The following is a 15,216-nucleotide window of genomic DNA, read 5'->3' on the forward strand; positions in this document are numbered from 1 at the left end:
TTGATGCATAAAAAATAACTCATTTGCTGTATTTGATATTAAGCAGCAAAATATAGTGATTTGAATATTTAGGAAAACATCAAACCAGATTATGTAAAAAAAAAAAAAAAAAAAAAAAAAAGATGAAATTAGAAAATATATATTTTCTGTTTATGAGTTTTGCCAATCAAAATTTTGTGGCAGAAATTGGGTGATTACCATGTAATTTTATTTTTGTTTAAATTCTTAAATTATTTGAATGTTTATTATAATTTCTAATTAGTGACTTGTTATCATCAAAATCCGCCCCAAAGAGTGTCCTTTCTTTTATTAGGTATCAGAATAGGTATTTCTATCTATATTAGCACTTATCAAGGCTAATAGGCAACTCGAGGATGAGAGTTCAAACGCGCACAGTAGTCAAATTTGGGAAAGAGGATAGAACAACTTTCTCTTCTGCCTCTCTCTCACCCTGTTTCTCTTCTCTCTATATTAGCACTTATCAAGTCCATTGAAAACAAATCGTTGGTCAAAGAAATATAATGAAAATTCTCAGAGTGAAAAAAAAAATGGGATTTTTACAAATCTGGTTTCCAAGTAATAGGAAACATGTACAGCTTCATTTTAACGACAAAATGTAAACTGTACTAATTGTAATGAGAATGTTGAAGGAAATTGGCAAAAAATTGTTAGTCAAATGTTGATCAAATATTATAAGTTTGTGTGATATGCATGAAACGTTTAGAATATGATCTGCTCTCATGCTGAAAGCAAGTAGAGAAACATTGTGAAAAAATGATGTAAAGCTAAGCTAAGCAAACGACCAGTGAATGGAAATGTTTATTATAATGTATCAAGATGAACATATTATCATGAAAAAGCAAATCGAAATAGTGATAGTTATTTGGTGCTTATACGAAACAGGTATCAAGTATTGTCACCAGTGATTTTATTGATGTTAACAGTGCATGTCACTAAAAAATAATGATGGTAGCGAAATTAAGTTTTGTTAATTCTACCCAATATAAAATATATACGCAAAACAAAGTAAACAAAGTTACGGGTTAGTTAATGATAAGTTTAGGTTCGAGAAATAAGCAAAGGAAAAGAAAAAAAAAAGGTACATGTGTTTATATTGTGTAAAATGTTAGTCTGTAAATATTTCAAACTATCAACACTGGTATGTGTAAATCCTAGATACCTATTGTCATAAAGTACCACTTCTTGTTTGATATATCACTCTACATGTTCCCTGCAGCATCCCAGAGAGGTAAATGAGTGTCCACAAAATGAAATAAAACATAGTACTGGAAATAAAATAAAATAAGAATATGTCTGAAAAGAAATAAATGCTGTTTACTATATAAAAAGTTGTTTTCAAGTGTCAAATGGAATTGAATCTTATACAATGTTGGTGGATTATGAAATTGCATGAATGAAATAACATTGGAGAAATAAGAAAAAAGTTTATATATACAATATTTACAAATGTAAGATAAAAGGTGAAGAAGGGCCAAATCCGAGATCTATAAATCGTAAATTTTCAAAGTGAAAACAGTTATTTTTTTTTTTTTTTAGATCTGCTTTCCAAGTAATAGTAACCATGTACAGCTTCATTTTAAATGAAAACTGTACTAATGATAATGTTCATGGTGAAAGGAAATTGGAAAAAAATTAAAAATGTCAGAGGTAAAATGTTTGTGTGGTATGCATGAAACACGTGTAGAAAATGATCTCATGCTGAAAGTAAGAGAAACATAGCTAAAAAATTATGTAAACGCAATAGTAAAATCCTCATTTTTAGGAACATAGTGTGGGGTATGTTGTTTGTTTCAATTGAGAAAGGAAAGTTTAATTTTTAGAATTGGATGTTATAGATCACAAGTTTTATTACAATAAACATTGTGTTCTCTAATTATCAACCAAGTATATTTATTGATAAAAAAAGAAAAGTAATGGACATGTTTATTATAATTTATCAATATTAAATTGTTATCATGAAAAACCAATGGAAAGCGTGTTGGTTATTTCGTGTTCATAAGAAAAAACATCATGGGTTGTCACCAGTGATTTTATGTATGCTAACATTTCGCTGCAAATGTGGTAGCTAAATGTCTTTTTGGTTATTCTACACAAAATAAAATATATACACAAAACAAAGTAAAAGAAATGTCAGGGTTAGTTAATGATAAGCTTAGTACCAAGAAATAAGCACAGAATAAGGAAAAGAAAGATACATTTGTTGATATTGTGTCGATTGGTGAATTTGTTGGTTCATTTTGTTTTATGACATATCAACACTATATCAGGTTATTTCATGCCCAATCTAGTGACATTTTTTTTTCCTAGAATATATTTGTTTATTTAATGTTGGTTTCTATTTAACTCATAATTGGGACCCTAACAGGTACTACTACTCCAGATCAGAGTGGACCTGGTAGCAATAGCAATTAAATGGTGGCTTCACACTTCACAAAGCCCCACGTTTGGATACAGTTTATGGTCATATCTAGGACCTGGTGAATTTGTAAATAATTGAAACGATCAACACTGGCGAGTTAGAATTCTACATACCTATTGTTATATAGTACCAATTTATGTTTTACATATCACTCCACAACGTTGCTGCAGAATCCAGACAGGTGAAAGAGTCTCAAGAAACTGAAAAGCTATTTAGTACTCTTAAATAAAATAACATGCATAAAGAAATCCTAATATAAGACAATAGATGAAAAAGCAATAAAAATTTTGTGTGGAATCAAGTGAAAACAGTTTCTTTGTCAAAGAAATTGCATGAAGATTCTCAGAGACTTTTCCTTCCTCGTTCCCTTCCCTTTTGGTGGAAGGAAACTTTCACAGTGGCTCAGAAGGTGGGCTGAGCACACTTCCTACAAAGGTGGGATGGGTAAATTTCTTTTTCATTTGGTTGCCTGGAGGACAGGCTTAGCCCCCCCCCAAAGAAAAGGTTGGAGCCGGGGAACTTCTCCTCCCCGAAGGGGGAGGGGGCCCGGGAAGGCTTCTCTTCCCATATTTTTTGTTTTGTGTAAGGTTGATCTCTTTCCCAAGGGAGTAAGAGGATATCCCTCTCTTAGGAGGAGAGCAAAGGCTCCCTGGGCCTCCCATCCTCCTTCTGAGAGAAGTTCCCCGGCTTCCACATTCATTGCTCAGCCCGCCGTCCAGGCAATCAGAGTCTGATTGTCTGTCGTATATAAAAAGGCGATTTTAGCTTGTCAGGCGGTATGCTCTGCGTTGACTATTTTTCTTCCACCTGTTGACCTTCCCTCCCTGCTACGCAGATTAGGGAAGGGCTGAAGGGGTGATTTGCTTTTATTTTTTACCCCTCGGTATAGGGAGGTGACTGATCATCCAACCAACTAAGGGGATGGGGCAGGAAGTCTACCCTCTCCTGCCTTAGGGAGGGAGTATTTTTTTTTTTTAAGTTTGCCCGGAGGGGAGATGGGCAACCAACTGGGGGGGGGGGGAGTCAGGACCTTATTCGCACGGAGGAAATGCAGGCCTGAAGTGAAATGCAATCTGAAGGAGGTGAGTGGTATACCCTGCGTTGTAAAGTTAATTTTAAGACTCCCTCGCACATGTATGTAACACAAAGGGTTTTTCCGTGGCGCATTTCGCATTGTTTTCCTTCTGGGAAACGTTTTGTAATCCTGTTGTTTATATACTTTTCCTTCTGGGAAAAGTTTATTCTTATAATCTGTGGAACAAAGAATCAATCAGACTGTCTGTGTGTGTCGGTGTATATAAGAAGGTGATTTTAGATCCCCAGGGGCTATACCATGTGTTGACCATGTATTTTTAAATATTTTTTCTTTCTACTTCCCTTCCCTTCTGGTGGAAGGAACCTTTTGTTTTATGGTGGCTCAGAAGGTGGACTGAGCACTCTCCCCACAAAGGTGGGATGGGTAAATTTTTTATTTATTTGGTTGACTGGAGTGCAGGCTGCGCACTCCCCAAAAGGTGGGAGCCGGGGAACTTCTCCCAGAAGGGGGCTCTGGAAGGCTTCCCTCTACCCATATTTTTTTTTTTTGTTTTTGTGTAAGGTTGATCTCTTTCCGGAGGGAGTAAGCGGTACCAACAGGGGGGGGGGGAGACCAACCATACAAAAGGATATCCCTCTTTTAGGGGAAAAAGAAGGTTCCCTGGCCTCCTCTCCCGCTTCTGAGAGGAGAAGTTTCCCCGGCTCCCACTTTGGGGGTGAGGGAGTGCTTAGCCCGCCCCCAAGGCAAATAGTCTTACTGTCTGCCGTATATAAAAATACGATTTTAGCTTGTCAGGCGGTATGCCCTGCGTTGACTATTTTTCCTCCACCTGTTGACCTTCCCTCCCTGAAGGAGGGAGCCGTGCTACTCAGATTAGGGAAGGACTGAAGGGGTGATTTGCTTTTTTTTTTTTATCCCTCGCTCTAGGGAGGTGACAGTCATCCGACCAACGAAGGAGATGGGGCAGGGAGCCTTCTCTCTCCTGCCTTAGGGAGGGGGTAGTTTTCTTTTTAAGTGTACCCAGAGGGGAGTTGGGCAACTTTCCTGCACTTGGGGGGGAATCAGGACCTTATTCGCATGGAGGAAATGCAGACCTGAAGTGAATTTCGGTGTAGTGTACACCTGTGTTTATGAGACCAGCTGGCTATAGCTATTGATCTCTTTATCTTTTTAAGTTTCGCTGTGTGTTGATGCGTATAAAAAGACTCTTCTAGCTCCCAAGGGTGTATACCCTTCGTTGACAATTTATGTTTAAGAGTTTTCCTTGCTCCTTCCCTGCCCCAGAATGGTAGGGGAGCTCCTGTCTCCTGTAGGGCGGGGGGGGGGCTTTCTTTTTTGGTTATGTGGGGGAGCCTTACCTCTACTCCACTTTAGGTGGTAGTTCTTTTTTGTAAGTTTGACATACTTTCAGATATTTCTTGAGTTTTTAACATTAAATTAATCTTGTCCAATGTATTCATTGCCATGGCATGATGGATACTGTACCAGATTTTTAAACTTTAGTTTGTGGGTTCGATTCATTTTTGTCCAATCCAATCTGAAGGAGGATGGTGGTATACCTTGCTTTGTACAGTTAGATTTAAGACTCCCTCGCACATGTATGTAACGCAAAGGGTTTTTCCATGGCACATTTCGCATTCTTTTCCTTCTGGGCAAAGTTTCGTAATCATCTTTATATATTTTTCCTTCAGGGAAAAGTTTCGTAATCATGTTGTTTATATATTTTTTGCTTCAGGGAAAAGTTTCGTAATCATGTTTATATATTTATGCTTCATCTTAATGCTTCAGAATATACAATATTTTTGGTTTTTTTATCTGGTGCCAGAATGAAGAGTCCATCAGGGTGTCCAACTCTTGATAGGCCAACATATAGCTGTCCATGAGAAAATACTGGTTTTGACAGGTTGAGCCCAACAACTTTTAGTGACTGTCCTTGTGATTTGTTTATTGTCATTGCAAAACTTAGCTTGACAGGAAATTGCAGCCTTTCAAACTCAAATGGCAATTCTTGTGGTCTCATTGGGATTCTGGGAATGAAGCAGTGTACTCCTGCATACTTACCTGACATAATTGTTGCTTCCAGTACATGAGGCATCATATTCTTTATGGTGAGCCTTGTGCCATTGCAGAGTTTTGGTGGATCAAGATTGCGAAGTAACATTATTGGTGCTCCAAGTTTTAGAAACAGACTATGTGGAGGCGTTCCTGGTGGTTCAAGACTATTAAGAAACTCAGTCGGATAATTTGTTACTTCGTCCTGTGAACAGATTGTATCAACTGAATTGTATAATATGATTTCTCCAGGTAATCTATTCAACAACCTGCTATTTATTTCATTTACAGATTCATTCTTTGCTGCTAAAATTGCACGGCTACTTAGCCAATTGATATCCGTATGCAAATTATGAAGATCTGGAAAAACTCTCATTATAAATTCCTCTTCTGTTTGAATTGTTGTAAAAGGCAACTGAATCTGGTTATAGGAGTCCTTGTCCAGAAGTCCATTACCCACTTGCAAAAGTTTAATGGCAAAGTCACCAACAGCATCATCAGCATGTAAATGTACTCGCATGTTTAGTGTTAAACTCATTGTTTTAATATGATGCCATAAATAGGAGTTTTTGAGACATGCATTCATTTGATCAGCTCTGGTTCCTCGAGGAACAATTGGAAGGGTTTGTCTGAAATCACCAGCAAAAACCAAAGTCACTCCACCCATTATTTGTGTGTTATCTTTTAGGTCCTGTAGTGTAGAATCTACTGCTTCCATAGCTTTTTTGTGACTCATTGTTGCTTCATCCCAGATTATTAATTTACAGTTTTGCAGTAGTTTAGCCTTTGCTGAATCTTTTTTAATATTACACAATGGTTTTTCCTGTCTAGTAAGGTCCAATGGGAGAGAAAACATAGAGTGAGCAGTTCTACCACCATCCAAAAGTGTTGCTGCAATTCCACTGGATGCCACTGCAAGGGCAATATTGTTTGTGAGACGAACTTTTGCAAGGAGCAGATTTAACAGGAAAGTTTTGCCAGTTCCACCTGGGGCATCAATAAAGAATGTCGATCCGTCATCATGATGAACTTCTCCTCCCAGAAAGGCTTTCCTCTCCACATATTTTTTTTTGTTTTGTGTAAGCTTGATCTCTTTCCGAAGGGAGTAAGCGGAACCGACAGAGACGGGGGGGAGGAGATCAACCATACAAAAGGATATCCGTCTCTTAGTTGAAAGAGGGAAGGCTCCCTGGCCTCCCCTCCCGCTTCTGAGAGGAGAAGTTTCCCTGGCTCTCAACTTTGGGGGGGGGGAAAGAGGGCTTAGCCCGCCCTCAAGGCAAATAGGACCTTAATCGCACGGAGGAAATAGGGGTCTGAATTTGATATTAAGCAGCAAAATATTTAAAAACATAAAAATGTGAAACAACATGAATACTCTCCATTGTCACTTGAAAACATTGGTCTTGGTAGGAAGTTTATTAGATGCTGAAATAGTGGGCTTGGTATTGTGTGCTTAATATTATTTTATGCAAAATGTAAAAACACAAAAGAGCGTACAATCAATATTGAAAAAGTAACATCTGTCACAGAAAATAGTAATTTGTAAAAATCAAAACATAATATTGTTCTGTACTTAAAATGTTAAACTTACTGTTAACAATACTGTAAAATGGTGATCAGGATGAGTCCAACAACTTAGTTTTTGAGTTTTCTTATTGGTCATAGTAAAAAGAAATTGTAATCTTTCAAGTTTGTTGGTCGCATTGGGATTCTTGGAATGAATCAACAGATTTCTGCATATGAATTTTTGTTAATTCCACACAATACAAAATATATATACAAAACAAAGTAAAGCAAATTATAGGGTTAGTTAAGTCCTCTGATTAGCAACCAACTATATGTATTGCTAAAAAGAGAAAAGCACTGGAAATGTTTCTTATAATGTATCAATATTGAATTGTTCTCATGAAACACAAATCGAAATAGTGATAGTTATTTGGCGCTTATAAGAAACAGGTATCAGGGATTTTGGTGTATCAGATGTTTTTACAGTGAACTTAACTTTCAAGAAACAAATTGGTATGCAATGATATAGGCTAAGAATCTTAGGCAAAATATATTCAAATGAAAAAAAAAATGTTGAACACTTATAACATTGTATGGACTCTCAAAAACATTTGTAAAAAATGTGTAAACAAATGAAAAAAAAAAAAGAAAAAAAAAAAAGAAAGAAAATGATCCGCTCCACTTGATGACATCAAGCACAGTGATATTTTAATGAAGAAAATATGAAAATAATGATTTTCAGTTTGGATGAATATGAGAAAATGTAATTGTTTAATGCATAAAAAAGAACTCATCTGCTGCATTTGATATTAAGCAGCAAAATACAGTGATTTGAATCTTTAGGAAAACATCAAATCAGATTATGTAAAAAGTAAAAAAGATGAAATTAGAAAATATATATTTTATGTTTATGAGTTTTGCCAATCAGAATTTTGTGGCAGAAATTGGGTGATTACCACGTAATTTTATTTTGGTAAAATTCTTAAATTATTTGAATGTTTATTATAATGTCTAATTAGTGACTTGTTATCATCAAAATCCGCCCCAAAGAGTGTCCTTTCTTTTATTAGGTATCAGAATAGGTATCCAGATTTCTACTTCTTTACAAATGTGTTATTGTAGTACAGTAAATGTCAAATTGTTTTTCAAGTATTAGTTTGTAATGTTTATACTGACTTCATCAGATGTCATGTAAGGAACTGAATTCTATTTAAGACTTTATCTGAAGTGTTTTTATTTTGGTAGATCATGTGTGATTACACTGTAGTAATTGCGCTGAAAGCATGTTAACTACAAATGACAAAAGTTCAATCAATTTCTGATTCAGCTACACAATATAAACTAAAGGAAATCAAATTTGCAAAATAAAAGAAAAATGTAGTTATGGGTTAGTTTGGAGTTATAATAAAAAGGCAACAAAACCGTTAGTTTGTATTGTGTAGATTGTTCATTTCTGATAGTATTGATAGTGGTCAAAGAAAATCTTAATTTATGACAAAATACTGAACGTTTCTTGGATACCCATTCGTAAAAAGTACCTTTTTTGAAAAAAAAAAAAAAAAAAAAAAAAAAAAAAAACACTCCCCGGATCACCTTCACCACCTTAAAAATAAAAACAAAAAATAACTTTATTCTTCAAAAAATGTGCACATTGTTAGTGTAAAAACAGATCTGCACCACTTGATGAAATCAAGCACAGTATTATTTTAGTAAAGAAAATATGTAATTGATTTTCAGTAATTAGCTTGAATGAATATCAGAAAATGTAATTGTTTGATGCATAAGAAAGAACTCATCTGCTGAATTTGATATTAAGCAGCAAAATATATCAAAACATAAAAATGTGAAACATAACATGAATACTCTCCATTGTCACTTGAAAACATTGATCTTGGTAGGCAGTTTATTAGATGCTGAAACAGTGGGCTTGGTATGGTGTGCTTAATATTATTTGTATTTATAAAAAGAGAAAAGCAACGAAAATGTTTCTTATAATGTATCAATATTGAATTGTTATCATGAAAAACAATTCGAAATTGTGATAGATATTTGGTGCTTATAAGAAACAGCTATCAATGATTGTAACCAGTGATTTTTGTGTATGCTAACATTGTAAATGTGGTAGTGAAATTGATTTTTGTGTATTCTTCAATATAAAATAGATATATAAAACTAAAACAAAGTTTATGGTTAGTTAATGATATGTTTAGGTTAGAGAAATAAGCAAAGGAAAAGAAAAAAAAAGATACATTTCTTTATATTATGAGATTTTAAGTGTATACATGTTGAAAACTATCCACATTGCTATCTGAAAATGCTAGATACCTATTGTTATAAAGTACCAATTCATGTTTGATATATCACTCTACATGTTCCTTGTAGCACCCCAGAGAGGTAAATGAGTGTCAACAAAATGAAATAAAACATAGTATTTGAAATAAAATAAAAAAATACTTGAAAAGTGAAATATGCTGATGTTTACTATATAAAACATTGTGTTCAATGGAATTGAAACTAATACTATATTGGCGGACTATGAATTAAAGAAATAAAATGTAAGAAATGAGAAAAAATTTGATATATAAAATCTTTGGCATGAAGAAAAAAAATATAAGACAAAAGGGGAAGAAGCAATAACAATCATGTGCTGAAGTCAATTGAAAAAAATAGTTTGTCAAAGAAATAAAAAGAAAATTCTCAGAGTGAAAAAAAAAAAAATGAAATTTTTACAAATCTGATTTTAGTCCTCTAATTATCAACCAAGCATATTTATTGATAAAAAGAGAAAATGAATGGACATGTTTATTATAAATTATAAATATTAAATTGTTATTATGAAAAACCAATGGAAAGCGTGAATGTTATTTGGTGTTTTTGGAAAAATATCAGAGGTAAAATGTTGGTCACATATACGTTTGTGTGTTATGCATGAAACACATGTAGAAAATTATATTTTCTCATGCTGAAAGTAAGAGAAACATAGCTAAAAAATTATGTAAACGCAATAGTAAAATCCTCATTTTTAGGAACATAGTGTGGGGTATGTTGTTTGTTTCAATTGAGAAAGGAAAGTTTAATTGTTAGAATTGGATGTTATAGATCACAAGTTTTATTACAATAAACATTGTGTCCTCTAATTATCAACCAAGTATATTTATTGATAAAAAGAGAAAAGTAATGGAAATGTTTATTATAATTTATCAATATTAAATTGTTATGAAAAACCAATGGAAAGCGTGTTGGTTAATTGGTGTTCATTAGAAAAAACATCATGGGTTGTCACCAGTGATTTTATTTATGCTAACATTTCGCTGCAAATGTGGTAGCGAAATGTAATTTTTTTTTTTTTTTTTTTTAATTCTACACAAAATAAAATATATACACAAAACAAAGTAAAAGAAATGTCAGGGTTTGTTAATGATAAGCTTAGAACCAAGAAATAAGCATAGAAAAAGGAAAAGAAAGATACATTTGTTGATAATGTGTCGATTGGTGAATTTGTTGGTTCATTTTGTTTTATGACATATCAACACTATATCAGGTTATTTCATGCCAAATCCAGTGACATTTTTTTCCTTGAATATATTTGTTTATTTAATGTTGGTTTCTATTTAACTCATAATTGGGACCCTAACAGGTACTACCACTCTAGATCAGAGTGGACCTGGTAGCAATAGCAATTAAATGGTGGCTTCACACTTCACAAAGCCCCACGTTTGGATACAGTTTATGGTCATATCCAGGACCTGGTGAATTTGTAAATAATCGAAGCGATCAACACTGGCGAGTTAGAATTCTACATACCTATTGTTATAAAGTACCAATTTATGTTTTACATATCACTCCACAACGTTGCTGCAGAATCCAGACAGGTGAAAGAGTCTCAAGAAACTGAAAAGCTATTTAGTACTCTTAAATAAAATAACATGCATACAGAAATCCTTAGTACCAAGAAATAAGCAAAGAAAAGAAAGATACATATATATCCGTCTCTTAGTTGAAAGAGGGAAGGCTCCCTGGCCTCCCCTCCAGCTTCTGAGAGGAGAAGTTTCTCCGGCTCTCAAATTTGGGGGAGGGGCTTAGCCCGCCCTCAAGGCAAATAGAGTCTGACTGTCTGCCGTATATAAAAAGGCGATTTTAGCTTCTCAGGCGGTATGCCCTGCGTTGACTATTTTTCCTCCACCTATTGACCTTCCCTCCCTGAAGGAGGGAGCCGTGCTATGCAGGGAAGGGCTGAAGGGGTGATTTGCTTTTTTTTTTTACCCCTCGCTATGGGGAGGTGGCAGTCATCCAACCAAAGAAGGAGATCAAGCAGTGAGCATTCTCTCTCCTGCATTAGGGAGGGGGTAGTTTTCTTGTTAAGTGTGCCCGGAGTGGAGTCGGGCAAACTCCCCGCACTTGGGGAGGGGTCAGGACCTTATTCGCACGGAGGAAATAGAGGCCTCAACTGAACTTGGATGGAGTGTAAACCTGTGTTCATGAGACCGGCTGGCTATAGCTATTGATCTCTTTATCTTTTTAAGTTTTGCCATCAGATGAGCTGTATAAAAAGGCTCTTTTAGCTTCCCAGGGTGTATACCCTTCGTTGACCATTTATGTTTAAGAGTTTTCCTTACTCCTTCCCTACCCTGGAATGGGAGGGGAGCTCTTTCCCCCTGTAGGGGGGGGGCGGCTTTCTTTTATGGTTATGTGGGGGAGCCTTACCTCTACTCCACTTAAGGTGGTAGTTCTTTTTTGTAAGGTTGACATATTTTCGGATATTTCTTGAGTTTTTAACAGTAATAATAATTAATAGCAATTAAATGGTGGCTTCACACTTCACAAAGCCCCATGTTTGGATACAGTTTATGGTCATATCTAGGACCTGGTGAATTTGTAAATAATTGAAACGATCAACACTGGCGAGTTAGAATTCTACATACCTATTGTTATATAGTACCAATTTATGTTTTACATATCACTCCACAACGTTGCTGCAGAATCCAGACAGTTGAAAGAGTCTCAAGAAACTGAAAAGCTATTTAGTACTCTTAAATAAAATAACATGCTTAAAGAAATCCTAATATAAGACAATAGATGAAAAAGCAATAAAAATTTTGTGTGGAATCAAGTGAAAACAGTTTCTTTGTCAAAGAAATTGCATGAAGATTCTCAGAGACTTTTCCTTCCTCGTTCCCTTCCCTTTTGGTGGAAGGAAACTTTCACAGTGGCTCAGAAGGTGGGCTGAGCACACTTCCTACAAAGGTGGGATGGGTAAATTTCTTTTTCATTTGGTTGCCTGGAGGACAGGCTTAGGCCCCCCCCCCAAAAAAAAAGGTTGGAGCCAGGGAACTTCTCCTCCCAGAAGGGGGAGGGGGGGCCCGGGAAGGCTTCTCTTCCCATATTTTTTGTTTTGTGTAAGGTTGATCTCTTTCCAAAGGGAGTAAGAGGATATCCCTCTCTTAGGAGGAGACCGAAGGCTCCCTGGGCCTCCCATCCTCCTTCAGAGAGAAGTTCCCCGGCTTCCACATTCATTGCTCAGCCCGCCGTCCAGGCAATCAGAGTCTGATTGTCTGCCGTATATAAAAAGGCGATTTTAGCTTGTCAGGCGGTATGCTCTGCCTAGACCATTTTTCTTCCACCTGTTGACCTTCCCTCCCTGTCATACAATACGCTTAAACAGGATATTTTAATTTATGCAGATTCCATATAGACTTTTAGTTTCCCAGGGTGTATACCCTCCGTTGACCATTTATGTTTAAGAGTTTTCCTTGCCCCTTCTCTGCCCCAGAATGGGAAGGGAGCTCTTTCCCACTGTATGGGGGGGGCGGCTTTCTTTTATGGTTATGTGGGGAGCCTTACCTTTACCCCCCTTAAGGTGGTAGGTCTTTTTTGTAAAATTGTTAGTCAAATGTTGATCAAATATTATAAGTTTTTGTGATATGCATGAAACATGTGCAGAATATGATCTGCTCTCATGCTGAAAGCAAGTAGAGAAACATTGTGAAAAAATGATGTAAACCTAAGCTAAGCAAACGACCAGTCAATGGAAATGTTTATTATAATGTATCAACAATAACACATTATCATAGTTATTTGGTGCTTATACGAAACAGGTATCAGGGATTGTCACCATTGATTTTATTTATGTTAACAGTGCATGTCACTACAAATAATGATGGTAGCGAAATTAAGTTTTGTTTATTCTACCTAATATAAAGTATATACACAAAACAAAGTAAACATCTGCTGAATTTGATATTAAGCAGCAAAATATTTCAAAACATAAAAATGTGAAACATAACATGAATACTCTCCATTGTCACTTGAAAACATTGGTCTTGGTAGGCAGTTTATTAGATGCTCAAATAGTGGTCTTGGTATGGTGTGCTTAATATTATTGTATGCAAAATTTAAAAACACAAAAGAGGGTACAATCAATATTGAAAAAGTAACATCTGTCACAGAAAATAGTAATTTATAAATATCAAAAGGAATATTATTCTGTACTTAAAATGTTAAACTTACTGTTAACAATAATATAAAATGGTGATCAGGATGAGTCCAACAACTTAGTCCTTGAGCTTTCTTATTGGTCATAGTAAAAAGAATTTGTAATCTTTCAAGTTTGTTGGTCGCATTGGGATTCTTGGAATGTATCAACAGATTCCTGCATATGAATCTTTGTTAATTCCACACAATACAAAATATATATACAAAACAAAGTAAAGCATAGTATAGGGTTAGTTGTGTCCTCTAATTATCAACCAACTATTGCTAAAAAGAGAAAAGCACTGGAAATGTTTCTTATAATGTATCAATATTGAATTGTTCTCATGAAACACAAATCGAAATAGTGATAGTTATTTGGCGCTTATAAGAAACAGGTATCAGGGATTTTGGTGTATCAGATGTTTTTACAGTGAACTTAACTTTCAAGAAACAAATTGGTATGCAATGACATAGGCTAAGAATCTTAGACAAAATATATTCAAATGAAAAAAAATGTTGAACACTTATAACTTTGTATGGACTCTCAAAAACATTTGTAAAAAATGTGTAAACAAATGTAAAAAAAAATGATCCGCTCTACTTGATGACATCAAGCATAGTAATATTTTAGTGAAGAAAATATGAAATTGATGTTCAGTGATTAGTTTGGATGAATGAGAAAATGTAATTGTTTGATGCATAAAAATAACTCATTTGCTGTATTTAATATTAAGCAGCAAAATATAGTGATTTGAATATTTAGGAAAACATCAAACCAGATTATGTAAAAAAAAAAAGATGAAATTAGAAAATATATATTTTATGCTTATGAGTTTTGCCAATTAAAATTTTGTGGCAGAAATTGGGTGATTACCAAGTAATTTTATTTTGGTGACAAAAGATAAATCAATTTCTGATTCAGCTACACAATATAAACTAAAGGAAATAAAATTTGCAAAATAAAAGAAAAATGTAGTTATGGGTTAGTTTGGAGTTAGAATAAAAAGCCAACAAAACAGTTAGTTTATATTGTGTAGACTGTTTAATTAACTTTGTTCATTTCTGATAGTATTGAGAGTGGTCAATGTAAACCTTAATTTCTGACAAAATACTGTAATTTTCTTGGATACCCATTCGTAAAAAGTACCTTTTTTGTGAAAAAAAAAACACTCCCCAGATCACCTTCACCACCTAAAACACAAAAACAAAAATATCTTTATTCTTCAAATATTGTTGTTGACTGGAGGGCGGGCTGAGCACTCCCAAAAAGGTAGGAGCCGGGGAACTTCTCCTCCCAGAAAGGGGGCCCGGGAAGGCTTCCCTGTCCCCATATTTTTTTTTTTTTTATGTAAGGTTGATCTCTTTCTGAATGGAGTAAGCGGAACCGACAGGGGGGGGGTCAATCAACCATACAAAAGGATATCTATCTCTTAGTTGAAAGAGGGAAGGTCTCCCTGTCCTCCCATACCCCTTCTGAGAGAAGTTTCCCCAGCTCTCAGCTTTGGGGGGGGGGGGGGTAGGAGGGCTTAGCCCGCCCTCAAGGCAAATAGTCTGACTGTCTGCCTTATATAAAAAGGCGATTTTAGCTGGTCAGGTGGTATGACCTGCATTGACTATTTTTCCTCCACCTGTTGACCTTCCTTAATATTTATTTTTAATAATAAACACATTTTATTTTAATATTAATATTTATTTGTAATAATAAACACAT

Source organism: Euprymna scolopes, chromosome 9 (assembly GCF_053919585.1).
Source record: "Euprymna scolopes isolate OS-2025 chromosome 9, ASM5391958v1, whole genome shotgun sequence".
NCBI lineage: Eukaryota > Metazoa > Mollusca > Cephalopoda > Sepiida > Sepiolidae > Euprymna > Euprymna scolopes.